Below are 23,658 nucleotides of genomic sequence, written 5' to 3' on the forward strand. Positions count from 1 at the left end.
AGAATATGTGTTAATTTGATTTGAATATAACAATTTTACACTTATGCAAAAGAAAAGAAATGTTTTCGAAGATTGTTACACAAACAAAAGAATACGTGGAATCGGCTAGGATTTGGAAAACATGGATTATTTAAAAAAAAACGTCTGACGAACGTGTGTTTTTTTACTTATCTGGTTGATGACTGTCATTGCTTCTACACATTGAATTACATTTATTGCTCGTTGAATACTTAGATACGAGAAGTTTTGCAATTGAAAGAAAGTGTAGATATCTGATTGTTATGAAAAATTAAGAGACGATGTTTGGTGATCGGTAAGTTGAGTGAATTGATGTTATCTTATTTATTTTATTGCTCTATGCAACTTACTTATTTTGCCGTTTTTTCCGCGTTCTTCAGGAATATATTTTAAACGATGTTATTCGTTGTTAACTGTTTGAATTTCTTCCGGGTGCGTGTTACGAAATAATATTTCTCATTTGACTAAATAAGTAAACGTGTATTTATAAATGTTACTATGACTTTATCGTATCATGTTTAAACAAAAAGGTTTGTACATTCTTTATGAAATAAGCATTGTATTCGGACGAGATCAGGTTGCAACATTTATATTAACAATTATGTTATGTCCTGGACAGTGCCGTAGGTATATCCTTAAGAAAATGTAAAACATTTATGAAATACTGTTATATCTTATAAAATTACAAAAAATATACATACTGCCATATACAAAATATCTGTGATTGCCAAGACAGCATATTACATAAACTAATAAGACCTGAAACAGAAAATATATAGCTTTGAGGAAAAAAATATATGGCACATAAACATAATTTTAAAAGTAAAATCATGTTTCAACTGCAATAGCGTATAACTAGACAGGATTATGTTTTGTACTATATAAGGGTCTTTGAATAATATCAACATCAGTTTATTAAGATATGATGGATAATTTGCGAAATATCGTATTTTTTCACCACAAAACCCAACAATACAATAACTCAAAGTCAAGAACTATGTCGTATCTACATGTTTTCGTACTTTCCAGACAAAAAACAAAAAGACGACACAAAAATTGCGATAATACAAAACGTTGAATTTGTCGTATTTTCGCAAAACACATCTTGTATTTTTTTACTTTTCGCGAGAAATTGCAAAACTGCAAAAAGAACCAACAGTATCAAATTATTGTGTTTACGCATTGTTGCATATTCACTTTTTTCATCGTCGCATTTACAGATTCTGGTTGTTTATGCGTGTGCATATCAATAGCAATTTAGTGAGCTTACAAAAAGTGATGACGACACATAAGTGGTGATAAAATGTTGATCTTATTCAAACCAGTGCAGTTTCAGTAATTGATTAACGTACTTGTTCATTTACCCGTGCATTGGCATATTGCTTATGTGTTATTAATCTACATTTATTAAAAAACAATGCAATTCAAAAAAAATAAACTAGAAATGTGTCATCACGCCACGGATGCGCCCGCATGCAGCCAAAATACAGATGTTATAATATTTAGTTCCAACTCTGTTTGCACAAACTATTTTTTTTTTTTTTCATTTCAAGTTCAAAGCCTTTAAAACTATTACATGTAAACAAAAACCATTTTTATACAAAGTTCAAGTTAACCTTTTGTAAATTGTAAATTTGTAGCCAAAATAATGACTACAAACAAAAGTATGAGTGCTGAAACTTAAAATTCAAAATTTTTCCAACATTTAAGAGAGACAACTTCGTCCAAAATCATTGAACAATGGTCAAATTCAAACTTGAACTGCTTATTCCGTATGTCAAATTTGAGTTGAATGTGTACAACCATTGGGGAGATAATGAACGGAAACGGAACAATTTTCTTTTCTTTTTTCAAAGGGATAACTCTGTCAGCTTTCATCAAACCATAACCAATTCGAACTTGACCAGTGTATTCTTTTGAAATATCCATATGTTAAATTTTAGTTGAATATGTACAACTGTTGGAAAGATAATGAACCGAAACTGAAAATTTCCTGTTTTTAAAGTTTAAGGGGCATAACTCTGCCAAAAATCATCAATCCATGACCAAATTCGAACTTGATCTGCACACTCTTTCGACGTATCCATATGTCAAATTTGAGTTTAATGTTTAATACCGTTGGGAGATAATGAACGGAAACTGAAAATTTTATATCATTTTCAAAATAAAAGGGGCATAACTCTGCCAAAAATCATTGAACCATGACCAAATTTGAACTTCACCTGTCCAATCCCTTGACGTATCCATATGTCAAATTTGAGTTGACTGTGTAAAACCGTTGGGGAGATAATGAAGGGAAACTGAAAATTTCATATTATTTTCAAAGTGAAAGGGGCATAACTCTGCCAAAAATCATCAATCCATGACTATTTAAATTTGATTGACTTATCCATATGTCAAATATGAGTTGAATGTGTAATACCGTTTGGGAGATAATGAACAGAAACTGAAAATTTCATATAATTTTCAAAATAAAAGGGGCATAACTCTGCCAAAAATAATAAAACCATGACCAAATTCATAGTTGATCTGCGCATTCTTTTGATGTATCCATATGTCAAATTTGAGTTGAATGTGTAATACCGTTGGGGAGATAATGTACGGAAACTGAAAATTTTATATTATTTTCAAAGTGAAAGGGGCATAACTCTGCCAAAAATCATTGAACCATAATACTATGAATAAATGTTTTGATAGTATTACAAACCCCGTCTAAATTATACATAGAAGTTGCTGGCAAATGTGAGATACATTATTTTTTTACATTTATATTGCAGATAATAAAGTGTTCAAGCACAAAATATTGTTATTCATGATATAAATGATCATCACTTAAATGTTATCGACATTTCTTCAAGCAAAGTTCCATAAGAATAACCAAGTGATACATTTGTATTGATTTTATCAATATTTGAAATGATTATGGAAAATGTGCCCATTGCAGATGTATCCACTTTAATGTGCCTGATTTTGTAATCCTTTTGCATTTTCACCTGGAAAATAAGAACAATATAAAGCTTCCGATGAGGGAGCAAAAAATATGACAGCCACACTACAAACATTATTTAACATCACGTAGAATTTAAAAAATGTATATAAATGAATTTTGGATAAAACATACCGTCTTCCAGAGTCTGTTCATTTTCGTGAATCCCACTTCCTATAATTAGTAGTTAAAATAATTCCAAAAATATATTGATTCATTAATTCATTGATTCTTAACAATTCTCTATCGTCTGCTCCGATGTTTTCACTTAAAGTTGTAAGTTTTAAATTTGTTCAGACTGTGATACACGGTAATCAGGAAGTAGAGTTAATACTTATTTGGTAAACAGACGATTGTTACTTTATTAAAACATATAATAAATTTGAATAAATAAAAAAAAACTCTTTTAAACTTTGAATAAATATGATGACTTTATTTAGGCTTCTCGTCATACGTATGGTATACTTATGCATAACTAGAATGATTTAACAACATTGAGGCGATCATTTTCAACAATTATTTGCACATTGAAATACCAGTCATGATGATCTTCTTTTAATGCGTAAAGCATAAATAAAAATATATTTGTGACAAGGATGATTTTTATAAAGCAATACAAGATTCATATGCCTATTTATTATATAATTACTTGCAGAAAGAGATAATACGTTGAAATCATTCAAGCTTTTCATTTGGGTTTCCTTTTGAAACAATTATATATATATAATTATTATAGATATATACAACTTGAAATGTAGTCTAAGCGAGCCACTAAAGAATATAAAATGTCATTTCAAACCTTATCGAACTACTCCCCACGCCTTACTGGTCACTTCCAAAAGTGAAGCTTTACTTTAAGCGTCTTACCCATTTCCAAAACTGGAATTTAAGTTCAAGCCTAACCGAACCACTTCCAAACTTTAAGCTTTACTTCAAGCCTTTTTTAGCCATTTCCAAAAATGAAGCTTTTCACTTTAAGTCTTATTGAGCCTCTTCTGAAAATAAAGATTAACTTAAAACCTTATTGAGCATTTTCTCAAGCCTGACTAATCCACTTTACTTTAAGCCTTTCCGAGTCACTTCCTTTAAGTTTAAAAATGAAGTTTTTTCTATTATTTCTGATCTGAATTTAAACAACACAAAGTGAAGCTGTTAAATTATTCTTGTTTTTTCAATCTGACAAAGTATGCAAACTCCGATGCATGTAATTAATTAGAGTAGATATTTCAAAGTATATATGGGATTTCTATTGTTTGCAAATTTATTCCTTTATATTATGACAAGAGTAGCCACAGATTACCTAGATCGTATAAAATCTTTTAACAAAGAGCATTGGAATATTTTGTTATGGAAAATTGTATTCTGTTTACTACCAACCTTCATGAGTTTTAAATAATAGAGATTGTATATATAAAATCTCTTTCAAAAAACGACAATAAGGTTATATGAACAACGTTATTTTACTGTTGTCATATTTTTAATAAATATTTCATCTCATTTACCTTTTTACCGAGCGTTTTATACCACCTTATGGTGACCTCAACTCCTTTAATTATACAATTTATTATTAATCGAAATGTATCTAAGTCATTAATGCTCAATGTAATAGAGGGGACTATGTGAATATTCTGGACGATAATTGACTAAATTTATAAAGAGAATATAGCACGTATTAAATATTTAAATGTTGGTACCAAATTAGTACGGATTTATCTTCAACATAATAAATCTTTTAATCGTAGCAGAGAACATATATTTCTGTTTTAAATATGTATTATAAAATTAAGTATACAGTTATGTATATTAAGTATACAGATAATGAACTGAATATCGAAGTCTATGAATCCTGCCGAAGGATTTCACAATAATATTCATATAAATTCTATTTTGATATATAATCGAAAGTAAATTTTATAAATTTACAAAGTTGTCCTTTTTCACCAAACATAAGGGAACCGGCGTAAAACTGAAGCCATGGAAGCTGCGGAAAAGCACATCTTTATTACTGTTTACGGACTTTTTATTAATTTCTAAAGTTTATCAAAAATGTCATTGGAAATGAATTAAAACATTTGAATAGTCGCTGATTTTTTAACATAATTAACGCTGCCAGCAACTAAATTTACATACGACTTTTTTACGCAACGTGTTGAATTGGTTGATTAGTACATTATATTGCGTAAAACATCAACGGGTAAATAGATATTCCTCTATGTGTTTAATTTATTAAAGCACAGAGGATCGTCAAAAGTTACAGATCGGGTTTGAAGTCCAATTGTTGTGTTTATCCGAAACAAAAATACAATGATATCATCGATATAAAATCCCCCTTTACAATAATTACAGACCATGTACACAGAACAGTTAAACAGTTCTTCATAAATGCATAAATCACTTGTGCCACAAAACCCTGGTTTGCACTTTATGCATCCAGTGTAATTGCAATACAATTTTCATGACAAATGAAATATCTACAACGAGTGGATACTACAAGAGGCTTTTAGGGCACATAGTATCAAAAATACATATTTTACCGATAAGGAGGTCACTCAGTCTTAAATCAATGTTCGATCCTACAAAAATCCGTCAAAGCATGAATTACAGTAGGTTACGTAACTATCGCAAGATTTGCAAGTAAAAATGCAAAGCTTATAGCATCGAGTACCTCTAAGACCATCTGTACATCTATCTTTACATGCATTAGAAACCACACACACTTTACCATCTTGAACTAGCACAGCATACACTATAGCTATCTTCAGGTGTAACGCAACTTTGGTTCCATACTGAAAAGTATTGAAACAAATTATTTGTCGTCATAAAAAACACTCTAAGATTCCTTATGGAGAGACGACAAAGATTCATAATACATATTTTGGTAGATTGTATACATAAATTTACATCGTTTCGTTAAAATTGTGGCATAATTACAATTTGCGTCAACATGAATTGCTTGATGCCTTTATACTGGCATCTACTGGCATTTACTTTGTATATTCATTACTATTATACATAGGGGCGTCCGATACCGAGAAGTTAGGTCATTGATTTCAAACCACTTGTCCACTGATGTGGGTTTGAATTCAAATGGTATAACAGTAACGATTCAAAGTAAAAAAAGGAAAAAATAAGACTTTGATATAATAATTCATTGCAAAATGCTTACTTATATTTACATGTTTTTTCTATCTAAAGACTTCGATTTCAATGAATCACTTCTGTTAAGTGTCTCCACCCACCCCATTGCAATAAAATGATAATGTTAATAGTTATTTTTTAAACATTATTTCATTCATAATGAAATTATAGATATAATAGATACTGATGTGATTATGGTTATAATATCACGTATTAAGGTAATTTGTAGGTTTATGTTAGTGTGTGTTGGATTTGTTTCCTGCACATTGGCATTGTCAGGTCTATATTTATCTTCTTTTATCTGTTTTTGTTTTAATGATATTATTTTTCATTGTTTGCTTACTTTTTTAAATTGTGTTTTAAAATTACAATGTTTTAAAGGGAAATTATTCGTGCTGCTGAAGTTTTTGTTTTTACTGTAGCTAATTACAGAAAATATTTCCCTTGTAGTAATTACACAAAATGTTATTTAGATCATATCAGAATACGTTTAAACAATCAAGTATGTACGTCTTATTTATCTTTAAGAAAAATCATTATATAAGGTGTAGATTTAGTCATAATAGTGAGCAATATATGCTTCAATCTGCAATGTCCTGAACAGTTTCCTGATGAATCCTCAATTCATTCATGAAATGCATATCATAAAACATTTTTATCTTTTTTTTTTCTTCTTTTTTGCGAAGGTTCTATCTCTTCATTGATATGCGTATATACATGAATATTGGCTATGTCCAGAGAATTAATAAGTTATTAAATGATAATATATCTAATACATAGAATAAAAAAAATTTACATCTAAAATGAATAGCTGCTATCGAAAGTATTGCTACAAAATAAGTTTATTATTAAAATATCATGAATGCGTAAAATTCAGTTAAAATTATGAGCATAAATTTGAAACATCCTTTAACATTACATAGAAATATTTAACCGCTTACAAAGTATGTTCATCTTCGTGACTTAAATAACCTTCACTCATTTATCAATGTATTTTTTACAATAATCTTATCCCGATGTCTTAATTATAATTTTGGATTTGTTTACAGCAACAGGGGCAGTGTAGTATATTAACGATTACAATCAGTAATGAGGAAGTAAAATTTACGTCACGTATGATCAACAAACGACAAGATTTGTAAAGTTCTTAATTAGCGTCCTCTCCATGCTCACCCCTTGTTTCCGTCTTATTGTTTAAGTTGTATATTAACGATGCCCCTGTGTGGCTGTGTATCTTTAGCGGTTGCATTTAGTGTACGTCGCTCTCCTTATTCGACCATGCGTTAAAATCTGATATTCAAATAAGCTTCTTAAAATAATAAAATCGTTGACCAAGAAGGCCGAGAATATCATTCCATATATAATTTTAGTTAACGTTTGCTTATTTCAAAATTTTAATAATTTAATACCAAATAAGGTGACATGTACTTGGGGTCAGACCTTAAATAGAGAAAATTAGAATTCCTAAAGAAGCCAAACATGGCATAATTGAAAATGTTGAAGGCTCGGTTTGATTTAGCCCGTTCATTGAACCCTTATTTTGTATCAGATAACTTTTACTATGTTACGTACAAGTGAAGTACATGTTTCTTTTCTATTCATTAACTTGTTTTGAAAAACATTTCCTCATGGAAAGCCAATATACAATTAAGGCTTATTTAAGTAAAGATTGCAGACACATAGACGGAAACCCCTTTCATAAACTAAGTTTAAATTTACACTTGTTTATAATCTATAGTATGATACCCAAAACAAAATTTGGATGTTAAAAATTAATTTTTGCGTCTTGACAAAGCAAAATAGGGATAGTTCCTCGGCATTCTGTCGACCGTTTATTCAGCTCAGGTGTATTGCTGAGAATGGAAAACAACAGCGAAATTATAGAGCCAAATTCGTTTCAAGAATAACTTGGCCCTTTACGGTTTTCAGTCTGACATGTTGATTGCTACAAAAATTATTGTAATTTGAAATTTTTTAATTAATGTGAACATTAAACCAGGACACCTTTTATGATTGACACAAATGGTATATAATTGTCACAATGTTTAAAGCTACCGATAATTGACAGTGGCAGAGTGGGGTTTGGGCATGTTCATAACCCACAAAAAACAGCCTGTGAATGATAAAATAGAAGGTATTATTAGATATTTTTGAGAAAAAAGAATGCTTCTATGCAGTACTTAAATTCGTAAGTATAACACTTCTTATAAAACCGTACGTTTAAATGAGATTATATTTGATAATTATATGTTGATCATACTTTTTGAACATAACAGAAATAATGTGTAAATTAAGCAAAATTAAAATCAATCGCATCTGTATTTGTTACAATTGTTTTGGCAAATTTCAACTGAGTACATATATTGAGTATTGGCTTAAACGTGGTAATGTGTATTTTAATCCAACGGGTTTATTAAAAAAATTTAAAGTTATTACCTTACATGCTTGTTTTAATGTCATAAAAAACAGACGAACTCATAATGTTGTTGAACTTTTTCATTTAATCACAAAAGTATAATTAAAAGACTGCTGCTATTGGTATATCAATAGCACTAGCTTAATTAATTAAATACGTACAATTTAAAGAAGAAATAACAAAAATGTTTATTCGATTCGTTGCAACATTAAATTGGATCGTTACAAATAAAGGGAAATAATTCATGAAACACACCTACGAAATATCATCTATATCGATATCTTTCTCATAAATATATATATTTACCACCCAGTTTGGTCATTTAGATATAAATATGTACATACCATGTTTGTTATTATGTAACATTTGTCATTAATGGCATTTAATAAATGCCCTATTTCATTCAACCTATGTGTTGTGTTGTTAGTTTGTTATCTTAGACCAAACAAGGTCGCCTAGCTAGTTAAATTGCACTTGACCTGGACAATACATAGATATATATATATGATTTTGTGTGTAATACAGGGAATATTTTAGACGCTGAAGGACATCGAAAATGTATTATCTACAGATTTCCAATATGGATTTTATATCAATCAAGAATAACATAAACAAACAGAAAGAAAGAAATCGATCTTTATTGATTGCTTTTAAACATTAAAGATGAAAGTTGTGTTTTCCATATATACGTGTTATTATTTCCTAGGCTTGTAAATGTGACTCTTTAAAGTGAGTTAATCAAAAGCAGTGAAACTTTTATAAAGGGTTCATGTTAAATTTTGTAACGCATATATCGCAGTACACTATATAATATTTTATTGAAGTTATTTATATCAAAATACAAAAACAGAAAGTAAAAAAGGCACAAAAAATATATAATCCACGTCGAATCTTCATAATATTATATCCTTTATGATGTGTTTTCTTCTTCAAAGACATCAGCATGTTGTTCAACATTTTTCACGGTAAAACGTTCACGTAATTTCCGCATCCAGCAGTATCTGTATCTGAAAATATTTGATTTGTTTGCTCTAAGAGTTATAACAACTTTAAGAATTCAATATCATGACGAAAAATATCAATGGTAAGAAATAGAAAAAAAAAGAATGTTATTTCATTCTGCAGTTTCTTAATTAAAGTTCCTCTCTCTTTATGAAGGTCAGGATTAGAAAGCAATGCAATAACAACAAACTGCTACAGAATCTTTTGGAATTCATAAACATACAAAAACTAGACATGGACTGGCGTATCATCATGTATTCAAATCTTTATGAAAGCTAGGTGAAAATTTACAATGCGCAAGCAGAAATGTTTACATAAAAATAACGGAATAGTTGTTACCTCCCGATCCATGGACGTTTGGTGAGTCGTACATGTGATCATCAGCTAAAAATATGTTCAAAACTTATTAATTTAATATTTATAAATACATTCTATAGAAACATAGCAAAATTATTGTATTATTTCATTTCTGGAAATTCAAAATTCAAATTAACTTTTTTAAAATCAAAGTGTAACAAGAAATAGCATTCGAAAAACCATTTTAAACAGAATATTGATCATATTCTTATTATTATAGCTGGTATGTATCATTTAACAGTCTTTGATAATAAATAAAAAAAATCGTTAAATGTCTGTTTGCTGTACTGTAGTTAGGATTTCGTGCATATGTCAAACACCAATTCGGAATGTAACAAATATTCTTCTATAAATTTAGTTGCATTCGTATGATGTTCATAAATTTAAAAGGACTCCACTGCGGTTTTTTGACATGACTGGACTGGAAATAATTTTTTTGAGATTATTACTCCATTTGATGTAGATCTATACCAATAACTTATGTGCAAAAATTTCAGATCATTAGCTCGCTCTGTTTTTCCAGAATAATTATTATAATAGTGAAAAATGACCCAAAATTGAAAAGCGTTTAAACGCTTTTCACTCAAATCGGACTGAAAATAGCACAAACATACGATTTTCAATAAATTTCTTGTATATTTCTTAATTATATCTTATTTATATTTCTGTTTTAAGTGCTCATGTTTATCTATGTGAAAAATTAAAATTTTATGTTTTTAGGCTTATAAACCTCAGTGGAGTTCCTTTAAAATAATGATTTTAAATGTCCCGATTAGGATCTATGTTTTTAAGACAGATACTGAATACTTATTATTCTTTATTTATTTGTTGCTCTTATTGGAATAGAAAGATTATTTTAATAAGAGTATATTCTGGTTAAAATACTTCAAGATAAATAATAATATTGAACTATTAAGCACTAATTGTCTTACTAAGTTGCGTTCTATCCAGTGTCTCGTATTTTACGTTTACGTTTTCTACAAGTCCATCTGAAATGTTAGTTGATATATTCGATATTAATGTACAAGGTTTTTTAAAAAAAATTGTTTCTGTTACTGTTTTTTTTTAATAATTGGAATAAACCTTCGTTTTATTCAATTATAGGAAAATTGTTACTTTAGTACCCCGATACTTTTTCGGATGCATTGGGGCTAGCATTTAGATTTACCTTCAGAAACGTACATTCATACATTTTCCATTGTCAGTCTGTCACGCTCTCCATACATAGACAGGTTTGCGATGCATGTATCTCCAAATGTAGAACCTTCTTAGAATAGTCGTTGACATTTGAACTTACTTTGGTATTTTTGCGAGCATTTATTTGATAAGTTATAACCCCTTATTAAGCAAAACATCATTTAAAGACTTGTCGCATGAAATATTAGCGGGATAAATTGTAAAGCTATTTAACTTCTATAAGTAATTGTCAGCATGTAAACAAATTGGCCCGAGTATTGGTCCAAATTAAAAATATTGTGACCCTTGGTTTATTACTGTCCGATTGAATTTACAGTTACATAAGCCTGAGTTATTAATCCTTCCCAGAATACTTAGATCTTAGAATAATAACTCACGCAATAAATTATTTGTCATCATATGAATTAAGGAATATTTTATTAACCCATTTCTAGTTCATTTACTGATTTTTCAAGTAAATAATTTCAATATGTTCACTGATTTTCTAAAAGTCTATTTTAAATGCATTGATATTGCAATTAATAAAATTGTCAATTAACAAATGTCATATTATAACGGTTTTTTTACTTGCTTGCATCTTTTTTAGTTTAAGCAAAAGAATTATTCAAAGAAATATTCATACTTACAACTATTTGAAATATTCGGTATTTCGGTTGTGGCGCTTAGTTCAATAGTATCCTCTCGTCTTCTGAAATTCAATTATACATATATTGAGTGCAGATCATAAAAATATTTTGTAATTATGAAACAAAACGTGAAGGAATACTCAAACATATGGAAGCATAAACCTGCCCTTTTAACTTGTGTCTTATGACTTGCGACTTATGACTTGTGACTTTTGACTTCTGATTTGTGACTTACCTGTTTGACATAAATTGGCGCGTTTTCGAATGAAATATGGCAGACGAAAACGCTTTATATTCTAGAACATTTTTCCCATTTAATTAGGGCGTTTTATAACACAGTCTCTTCTAAAATCGTATTTTATCATCTGGATTAGCTGCGACTTGAAGGCTGCTCAACAGTTCGTATTGTCGACCTTTGTTCTGTTTTATTCAAAATGTAAGTGTTATACAAACCTCTCTCACGTGTAGATTCTCTTAAAATTTATTGTTTTAATGACGGTTGTGGAATCTGTACATAGCCTGTAAATTAAGATAGTACATGTATCTGATGCATTCGAGGGTGGATGGATTTTTTAATTTTAAAATATATATTCACATTAATCAATTTGCTAACTAGCGCATAGTGTCGCTCAGGGTAGCAGGCTGACTGAGTGGTTCACACAATTGACTTATGATAGGAGGATTTGCTGGCAGTCTAGGTTTAAATCCTGCCTGCTAGGTTAGTGCTAGCTGGTGCTTTAAGAGATTCTAGAGAGTGTCTGTAAGCTCCAACCTTTCTGCACTATCATACCTAAATAAATTATGTTATATATTATCCAAAGCAAACCCTTGACATACGAGTTAAAGATTGAAAAAAAAAAATTAAAAAATGGACAATTAATGTTAGATGTTTCTTTACACTATGCTAGAACATATAGTACCAGATATATTGTTGTTATTTGCACTAATCATCCTGACTGTTAACACTTTTTTTATATACTTTACAGATACTGATATAGATGAACAGAAATAAAAATGAAGATTGGGCTCATAATATTAATGATTTTGGCACTTTTTTATGTGGTGATGTGTGTTGTACCAACCTTTTTGCTAAAGCAAACTTTGAATCAGAGGTCCGAACTTATTATTGAATATTTCAAACTTGGTTTCAAATACACCGATATTCTATGATTTTTATTAAATATACATAAAATTTTGTTGTCAATGCGGCAATTATATAGATTCCTAAAGAAGTTTTACCTAAAAAGTCGGGGATTACAACCCCACAGTTATTAATACCATTCACAAAGAGCTGAATACTTGTGGACAAACTATGGGTTATAGGTTTTTGTGGCAACGGCTACAAATTAATCATAATGTGAAGACAACTCATCAGGAAGTTATGGAGGTAATGAAGATTTTAGATCCTGAGGGCACTCATCTGATCTGAGAAGAACCTATCGCCTCAAAAGGAGTGTTTATTGTGCGAAAGGTCCCAACTATGTTTGGCATTTAGATGGTTATTGCAAGTTAAAACCCTTTGGATTTTGTATCCATGGTATTATTGATAGATTAAGTAGAAGACTGATCTGGCTAGAGGTATCGGATACAAACAATAATCCATACCTCATTCCAAAGTATTTTTTTAATTCCCTGAAGTCATTTGAAAAGGCACAAGAAGATTTACAGTGGTGGCGTAGCTTTTTTTAAAAGACTTGCGAGATTCTTGACGATATGATAAACTCGACCCAGTCCACTCTGTTAAATTAAATCTGAAATGTTGCTTCATGGATCTAATTCCAACACAACTTGATCGAATTGCTCAAAACTGGAATACTCACGCTATTAGACCCCAAAAGAATAACCAGCTCAATATAGAAAACCTGACGTAATGTTCTATTTACCCGAACTATTTGATAGTCAAGATTTCGGTACAAATGTTGATATACAATATGATAGACAAGATCGACAAGGAAAGGCGGCATTCAATAAACGCAGCCCCCACCCGACCCAGCAACAAGCGCCAGCGGCAAGGAGCCCAGGAGGACCCCAAAGAAAAACAGGACAGGGCATAAGGCAGAGCACGGGCAGGCAAACCAACACATCAGAATACATGATAAGTAACTTAAAAGGAAATAAAACAAAACAAATAAATGATTTAATATAAGGCCCACAATGTCAAAAGGCTCAGGGGAAGGGGACATGAGACACGGGGAAGGGGGGGGGAAGAATAAAATAAATATAAACCAGGGACAAAGGGAAGATACTTACCGTAGACGAGAAACAACAAGAGACACGAGCAAAAGTGTCACCAAAACAGTATAAAACAACATAGACATACATCTGAGGAACACAGAGGGGCGCCGCCTTGGAACGGTCAGCAGCATAATAATGACTACTGGGGAGTTTAAACCGGTTAATGGTGCACCAAACCTCGCTCTTAGACGTAATTTGTTGTCAACGGATGTATTCAATCCCGAAGAACAAAAATAAAGACTTTAAAGAATTGGCTAAACTCTTGAAACCGGATTTACAAATGGCACATGACGCTGAAACGGCACTGCAATTGTTTTTCGAGCTCAATAAATTGGTATGGGTAGCAGACAACCTGCGACTAAAACGACAATGCAACACGACTACACAGCTGTAAATATATAAACAGCTACAACAAATGTATGTAATTATGTATCCACAACACTGTCAAACTGGGTTGAAATTGTTCGTCACCGCTTTGTTCTTTCTACATGGATGGAGGATTTTGAAATAATTCAGCACAAATGTTCACCATCATAAGATGTGTCCCAGTATAAGACACATTTCCGCACTGAAGGTCAAAGTCACACTTAGAGGTTAAACGTCCACTTCTATATGAATGAGTGGGTTTTGAAATAACTTGGCACAAATGTCCACCATCCAGACCTGGGGATGATTACATTGATCAGTAATTGATTAAATTACAATTACTTTCAGATTTTATTGTAATTGATTAAGATTGATTACTCACATTTGCCTCTGTAATCAATTGAATTACAATTACTTTAAGAGAGTAATTGATTAATAATTGATTACATTGAATGTACATTAGACCACCCCAGAATTGAGACCACCCTGCTATTAAGACCATTTTTAAAAAGATTCTTTAAGTCAATGGTTTCATGATCCAGATTTAACCACCTACTTATTCACTTTTAAGACCACCAGAATTAATCAGTCCAAATTTTTGTTTTAATTTTAATGTGACTATTGAGACCACTGATATTGAAATCAACACCTACCTAGATCTTAAATTTGTTACTATGATCTGCTTGAATGCTCTTTAGCATGACACTTGATTTCACAAGGTGTGAAAAACTGTTATTATTAGGTTATTGTATGAAATAAGGTGAGAAGGTCAATTTTAGAGTGGTACTTTGTTGCTTTCAGCACATTTATTTTTTGAAAATTTAAATTTTCATTTGATTTATGTACATCATATAATAAGTGATACTGTAAAATTAACGTTAAATTTCTCCAGAAAAATGTTTTCCTTTTATCATATTAAATAAGCATTCTTTGATAACTTTTATTTATAATGTATTTGTAGGTACATATAAATAAACATATTGTTTATTCATACAAAATGACTAAAGTAGACCATGGTCTTAAAATATGTAAGCAATGATAAGAATATTCACTTTTTTCAGTCTAATTGAGGATTTTTACTGTATTACTGAAAAACAAAAGTTAAACTGTATAATATAAAATAAAGACATCCTTTGAACTTAAAAAAAGTTTCCTATTAATTCTGAAAGTAATCAATGTCAATCAAAATGTAATCATAATTACTGACTGAATTTAAGCTGTAATTGATTAATTACAATTAATGTAATCAGTTTTGGGCAAGGTAATCAATTACATGATGATTACAGTGTAATCATGTAATCAATTGAAAAATCAATGATTACAGTTAATGGTTACCCCAGGTCTGCCACCATCACGAGACGAGGTGTCGCTATATACAGCCGCAACCCTGAGTTGAAGGTCAAGGTCACTTGGACAGTTTTATAACTAATCTGTTATAACTTCTTTATTTTTTAAGCCAAATTTTTAAGCCTTGATGTTTTAACAAAATTTCATTTGGACAAAAGCAGCCTTCGTCTGAAATGTCAACATTTGGTGTTGACCCATACTTGACATTGACCTTTATCGTTAAAGGTTAGAGATGTGTCTGCATACCGGGTACATCTTCTTACGATGGTGAACGTTTGTGCCAAATTATTTCAAAATCCCTCCAACTAATGTACATAGATGATACTACTGAACCTATTCCGGTAACTACCGCTATATCGCACTCAGTGGTGCCGCAGATATCTGCCCCGAGCGGTCTGCCATCCAGTGGAGAAACCGGTACTCCTACAAGGCAGCAGACAGCCTTTTTCTGTGGAACATTAATAGACTATCCTCATTGATAATCGACAGTGATTTCTTTTCTTTTTTGATCAATTATGATATCATTCTTATGTTGATATATACAACTTTTGTTAATGTCCGCTCCTCAAATTCAATAAAATGGCTAAACGTCAGAGTAGTAGCGTACTTATATACACTTGTACATGTATTCGCAATAAATATTTCAATCATGACAATAATGAGCTTGGTGTTTTGGATTAATCACAAGAAACTCAAAACTGGATCAGTCAATGACATTTGTGTTTTGCATATAAAAATACGAGAATTGCAGATATGGCTTATTCCGAGGGATTACTTTGTTTCGAGATTTTTATTACCATGGCGCGCCCACGTATGCTGTTGTAAGATTGTTGATGTAATCTATTTAAAAATACATGTACTTGGAAATTCATCAATCAATGTGTCCGACCAAATTTGACAGACAAGTCCCAATCCAAACAACATATATCATTTCTAGTTTATCTTACAACATGACGATGACTTTAGGTCAACTGAAAAGTTTAATTATAAATGTATGTCTAGAACAAAGTTCGCCCGTGCCTGCTCCTGTTTCATTAACAAAAGTACAAAGTATCCGAGTCTCTTTAAATTTTTTCAAAACAGATAACATCAACAATATTCAAACAGGCAGATGATGATGCGACATGGTAAGTAATGCCTGCCACACATATTTTAAAGTAACAAAGTCAATGGTGCCAGTGTCACATTACCAAACAAAAGTGTGTATATATATTAGAAAGTTTAAGATCAAAGCACTTAGATTATATGACCATTTAAAGTCTTTGCACTTGTTGGTCATCGTTACCACAATGTGACCTTTTGACAATTAACAGAATAATGGATGTGGTATGTAGAACTCATGAAGGTGCATTTACATTATAAGTTTGAAGGTCCAAGGTCAATGGGTCAATGTCACACTTAGAAGGTCAAAGGTCACATTGCTTGGTGTTACGTTTTCGTGTCTCGAATATAAGTCATTTCAACCGATGATTGGATTTTCATATAACCTGGCAAAAATGTTCACTTCTACCAGATGTTTTGACATCACACAGATTCCTCGCTTCAAGGTCAATGTCAAACTTAGAGGTCAAAGGTCACATTTTTGTAAAACATTTTGTTTAAGGATTAAATGATGATGGGATGTTCAAATAGCCTAGCCAAATTTACAATATAAAAAGAAATTGTGCTGCACGCCCAGGTCCCTCTTTCTATGGCAAAGGTCTCAGAGGCCAATTCATGAATTGTCAAATTGTGGTGCATTTTTGTGTCATGTTGGCACGTTGGCACGGCATCATTGGCAGTAGTATGTCTCACATTGGCAAGCAACTTACTTAATAAGGTACATGCAAAGGTGTTTTTGGTTGCAAAGAAAAATACCTCAAAGATTTCACTTTTTATTCTGAAACTAATTGTTTCATTTTTTTAAACTATAGAAGGAACATATAAACAAAGCAAGAGATGTTCGAAAATTATTGCCACATGACCATTTTCTGGAAAACCAATAAAGATATTATAAAGATTTGTTTTGCACATTAAAGAATGTTCTTTCTGTTGAAGACTACGTATTTTTTTCTTTCTTAAATCTTGCAGATACCATTCGATTTTTTGCCCAGTATATAAACCATACCCACTACTGATATATGAATTGCTGATATGCACCGTGCATTGATTTTCGCAACATTATATGGTTGTATAGCACGAAGATAAATAAACTAGCAATAAAACTTTTTATAACATCTCTTTCTCTAATAGTTTTCCAGAAAAAGTCGAGTTACAACACTTTTCGAACTACCCTCGTTTTATTGGACCTTACAACGACCCATACAACTACACCTCCCTTTGTTCCAAAATAACAACATATACCATTGTCTCTCCTCTTTACTAAGATTTTGCTGATATTTACTTTATTTCACTATCAATATAAAATCCAAAAAGTTCAATTATTATTAAACTACATACGATGATCAAACAATGACAAACAACAACGATAACAAATTGAATTACGGTGCATAGCATATTAAGCTTATGTTACTACATGTAAAATAAATGTTGTTTTAAATAAGTTGTATGCAGTGTGTACGTTTGAAAAAAACTACACACCCAAAGCTGAATTACATGAATATCTATAACTTGGAATGCACATTGTGAAGAAATTTAATAGTTTACATAAATCTGAATCTGTTTAGCAATAGTTAACTTAAGGTTACACTCTCATAGGTACTTTATAGGAAAGATGATCAGACGCACTGTCACAACATTTCAAACACAAAAACGCAATCTATAACAAATCGAGAAAAGTACTTAAAACGTAGATTATATTAAAATTAACTGATACAATTCAATGAACAAAAATATTCTATGTAAAAACTCGTTGTCTGCCATATTTCATTCAAAAATGCGCCGAATTATCATGTTCAACAGACAAGTCAAAAGTCACAAGTCAAAAGTCATAAGTCACAAGTCACAAGTCAAAAGTCATAAGACACAAGTAAAAAGGGCAGGTTTATGCTTCCATACAAACATGAGTTCTGGACTTGTTTCAATTAATGGACTTGTTTCAATAAATATTGTAACGATAACTGAATAGAGGATATGTGTTGGTTTTGGGGGTAAAGACACTAAATATATTGCACTGAGAAATTGAAAATGCATTGTGTATATTTTTAATTTCGATGTGAAAGAAATAGTATACTTGCTGATTTTTTTACTTAATGCGTATTCCATAAAAAGCAGCAATTTTCGACTATTTTCAATGAAGCGCGGGAAACACGTAAAGAAGGTTACGTAATTCGTTTAAGGCCATAAAGATAAGTCAATTTTAAAGTAACTCAATTATTTATGTGGTGAAATGTTATTTGAATCGAGTAATATACTTACAAAACTTATGTTTTTCATGTGAATTTTCAATTTTTGTAATCATATAAATTTAAAGTCAAGGAAACACAGAAAATCGACAAATCTATATCACACTCACTGTGAGTGATAAACTATGAGTGATAGAACGATTTATTTAATTTCTAAGCATTAGATAAAACAGTTTTACCTTTTTGCTGTAAAGAATTTCTCTAGAACCATCTTCGATATCAACACACATAGTGCAACGGTTGCAATAGCAGAAAAAGTTGCAAAAACTGCAGTTAACGACGTGTCTTTTGAACCATTTGTATTTTCAACTTTTGCTTTTTCTAAAAATAAACATATTTACCATATATTCATAGTATTATGTAAATGCAAATCACATTGGATATTAAACAAAGATTCCTATTCTTTCAATATTCTTCATAACTTTAGCTTATTTTTACTTATAAGTAGTTATGATTTTTTTGTGAACAGAACAGAACAGAACATAATTTTATTTCGACTTGTACATAGTACATAATCATAATCATACATAGTGTGATAATACATTGCAATACATTACAAGACATTTTCAATACTAATTTCCAATGCATTAAAACAAACTTTAAAGACAATGTCACGTTACTTTAGTTATTATTCTAGAATGTTATTTCAAATTAACAAAAATTGATATTATAGTGTTGAGGATAAACTGTTTTAAACATAATTAAATATACATGTTTACATAGCAGACATATCTTCAGAAAAAATCTATACATAAAAATGTTGAATGAAATTTATATATTCTTTAATAAAGACATATATAATCATAAATCAAATTTATCTGACAGAATTAACAATAGTATTTCTGTAATTTAATGACTCTTTTATATATTTTGCCAGATTAAATAATATATTCTTTTGATTGCTACATAGTAGTTCAATAAACTTTATCATGGAAGGCCTTTTATAGTAGTATTTTTTAATAAACTTTTTTCTAATTTCTAAGAAACATGGGCATATCAATATGAAATGGTATTCGTCCTCTATATCAACATTGTTACAGCAAAGGCAATATCTTTCATTACGTGGCAATCTATTTTGACCATACCTTCCAGTTTGAATTCTCAGTGAATGAGCTGACATTCTCATTCTTGTAATAAAAAATCTATAGTGTTTTGGTAAAATATCTAAATAATGTTCATATAATAGTGTTGTTTTACAACTTTTATAAAGATCTAATACTAAACTGTTTTCAATCGCTGTATTCCATTCTTGTCTATAATTATCCAACAGTCTTTGTTTAAACAATCTTGGAAAAATTTTGCAATCTACTTTATTAATATTAACAAAATAATCGGAAAACCCATACATATCAAGCATATTCTTAACATCAGTAACCCAATTATTACAACCTTTATGACAATCGTATAAACTTTGTTCATAAACCTTTTGCAAGATAATATTATCTGTAACTAACAATTTACACCAAAATTTTATAATTCTAACATACCTATTTATGAAAAGAGGATATCTACCTAAATCTCCGTATACGCTTGCGTTACATGTATTTTTGTCTAACATTTAAATTCTTTTACAAAATTTCATGTGTATACGTTCTATGTCTTTGGACTTATTAAAGCCCCAAATCTCCGAAGAGTATGATAAAATTGATCCAACAAATGCATCAAAAAGCTGACACAATAATGTAGCTTAAAATCAAAATCTTTACAATTATACAATACACAATTTTAAAGCTTTTAAAGATTTACCAATCAAATGTTCCCTGTGCAACGAAAAATTACCAGTGTAGCTGAAAACTGTGCCAAGATAATTAAAATGGTTTACAATTTCTATTTCTTGTCCGTTATAAAACCATTTTTCATTGTTAAAAATATTTCCCCTTTTTCTAAATATCATTATCTTGGTTTTTTCAATATTAACTTCTAATCCCCTTTCTGTACAATAAGTATACAATAAATCAAGGCTATTTTGTAAATCATCCTGACTTTTGCCTATAATAGCCATATCATCTGCAAAAAGTAACAAGATTAATATAATGTCGTCAATTAACAAACCAGAACTTATGTTGCTTTGTAAATGTAACTCTAAATCCTCTAAAAAAATGGAGAAAAGTATCGGTGAAATTACCTCCCCTTGTCTTAAGCCCACGGCATACTTAAAGAAATCAGAATAACAATTACAACATCTTACACATGACTGTCGCAAAAGGATCCATAATAACCAGGTACACAGTCTGAACAAGTTTCACCATCAAAGTAAGGTAAGCAATGACATTTTCCAGTTTCAATAAAGCAAACATTATCTTTGCAGCCAATTGAACAATTTTTCTGACATTTAGTCCAAAAAGTCCAGTTTGACATTTCAAACATTTGTCGTAGGAGGTGCAGCTTAAACAGTCCTTGTGACATATGTTTGAACATGTTTTCTGGTCATCACTGCTGTAAAATCCATCTTTACAGGAATTACAATTCGTATTAGATGAACAACTATAGCAATTCTTCGGGCATATTTTCATGCATGATTCGCTTGTGTTATAAAAGCCATTTTTGCACATTACACATGTTGAGACATTGCAATAACAATTTTGAGGGCAATTTGAATATCTACAATCAATGTATCCGTCTTTATTGACAAATCCTTCTTTACAAGTTTGACAACGGGTTTCAGAAGTACAGGTTCTACAGTTAGAAGGACACTTAGACTTACAATCTTTATTCGTACCTAGGTAAAATCCGTCAAAGCATGAATCGCAGTAACGTACATTACTATCACAAGATTTGCATCTTAAATTACAAAGCTCATAGCATCGAGCACCTCTATGACCATCTATACATCCATCTGCACATGCATTGGGATAATCAAACTTTTTAGTGCACTTTGAATTAGCACAGCATACACTACAGCTAATGTCATATGTAACACAACTTTGGTTCAATCCTGGAAGTAATTTAAAAAAACGATGTGTTGGTTATAATGAACAACCCGATATGACAAGGAAAATTATAAAAATCCTTCATGGACAACAATGAGATCTAATTAAGGAATGTTCTTTCTTGCATATCAGACTGGCGTTTCCGTTAGTTTTACCCATGCCGGAAATTTCATCTGGCATGGGGGGGTCCAGATGAGTCGCGTGCTGTACAATGGCGCGATAAAGATGACGTCATTTTACCGTTATGAATGATTTTGTAATTCATACGCTGTTGAATGAAAGTAGTTACGGTTGTAATTATATAAATTTTCATTGAAAGTAAAGATAAAGAATTAAAAATATAATGGACTATGGTAGAATATGCAAGAAAAAATATCTGACATATGTTTGCGGTTCGGATCGGAATATCCGTCCCTCGGTCACCCGCCCATGGGCGGATCACCTCGGGACGGATATTCCGATCCGAACCGCAATATATGACAGATATTATTAGTATTAACTGAACTTAACTAAACTAATGCATTGTAATATTAGAATCACCTTTAGACCACAATATCCCATAACATAACTTGCCATGAGCATTACATATTCGTGTCTTTATAACATGTATCGGTAATTTCTATTTCAAAATTTCAGTATTGCTTAAGAAGAGAAGGAATATAATATAATTTCCAAACAAGTTACATATAAAGACTAGCTATAGTCTGTTCTAAAATAACTGTATGATACTTTCACAATATGGCCTTATATTTTTGATAATTTCTCACAGTTTGGATATTTTGATTCTTTCACAACAGCTTGGACTTGTAGAAATAAGTTGTATTTCTCATTATATTTCATATATAAGCGGATGATTTGATATATAAATGACACTTCTCAAGTATATAGAATAACATGTACTGGTCTGTACGCAAACGTTAATAATACGAATGATTTATACGCCCATTTAGTTGCCTCTTACGGTCCAATGTAAAATTGCACTGCTTTAAAGGGGTGTTTTTCGTGGTGAACTATTAAAAGTTTTTTCCAGGTACGTATTAGGTAAACATATTTTTCTTTTGACTATGTTTGTATATCGGAGATCATATCTTAGTGTGGTTAAACAATAAAAGTGTATATGGTCTCATTTTCTTTTTAAAAACCAAGTATAGTATATTTTATAAAGTCCAATTGTAATGTCTTTAGCAGTGCCTTAATGTATGGTATAAAGTCAATGTAATACATAAATGAATAAAATTATATACATACCGCCAAACACGAAATATCTGTAATTGCCAATACAATCCAATACATGTACGAGAAAGACCTGAAACAAATGACATCTATTAAATGCAAACGTAAGATTACTTATATTACTTATCAAAATATAACAAATTAAAATTCGAGCAGGTGTTTTACTTTGTATTTAGCTGTTTAAACACGTGTTGGATTTTCGTAAAATCAATGCTTGTGCATATTTAATATTAAAACACATTTTAATTAAGACATATGACAATACAATATATTATAGATCTATTTCTTTCTCTAATTCATACAGTATCGCTAGAAATTATTTCCTAATGATACACAAACCCTACACTCTTCGCATGGAAAACTTTCAGGTTGCATTTAAAACCATTATCATCCGAACACACGAATTCCCCGAGACTGTATGACGTACTTTTCATTGTTGTAGTTTTACCTACGGAACAACATT

The 23,658-nt window shown here is 30.8% G+C and overlaps 1 long non-coding RNA gene across 1 annotated transcript; it reads right to left on the minus strand.

The window, feature by feature from the left end:
- Positions 1–9,082: 9,082 nt before the first annotated feature.
- On the minus strand, positions 9,083–10,912 carry LOC132755576 (uncharacterized). Its single transcript, XR_009629230.1, has 3 exons — positions 10,850–10,912; positions 9,900–9,944; positions 9,083–9,565 (listed from the first exon to the last, which is right to left on the minus strand). It is a non-coding gene; the product is annotated as an uncharacterized LOC132755576 (long non-coding RNA).
- Positions 10,913–23,658: the final 12,746 nt, after the last annotated feature.

This window comes from Ruditapes philippinarum, unplaced genomic scaffold (assembly GCF_026571515.1).
Source record: "Ruditapes philippinarum isolate M1 unplaced genomic scaffold, ASM2657151v2 ctg5851_1_1_1_1, whole genome shotgun sequence".
Classification (NCBI taxonomy): domain Eukaryota; kingdom Metazoa; phylum Mollusca; class Bivalvia; order Venerida; family Veneridae; genus Ruditapes; species Ruditapes philippinarum.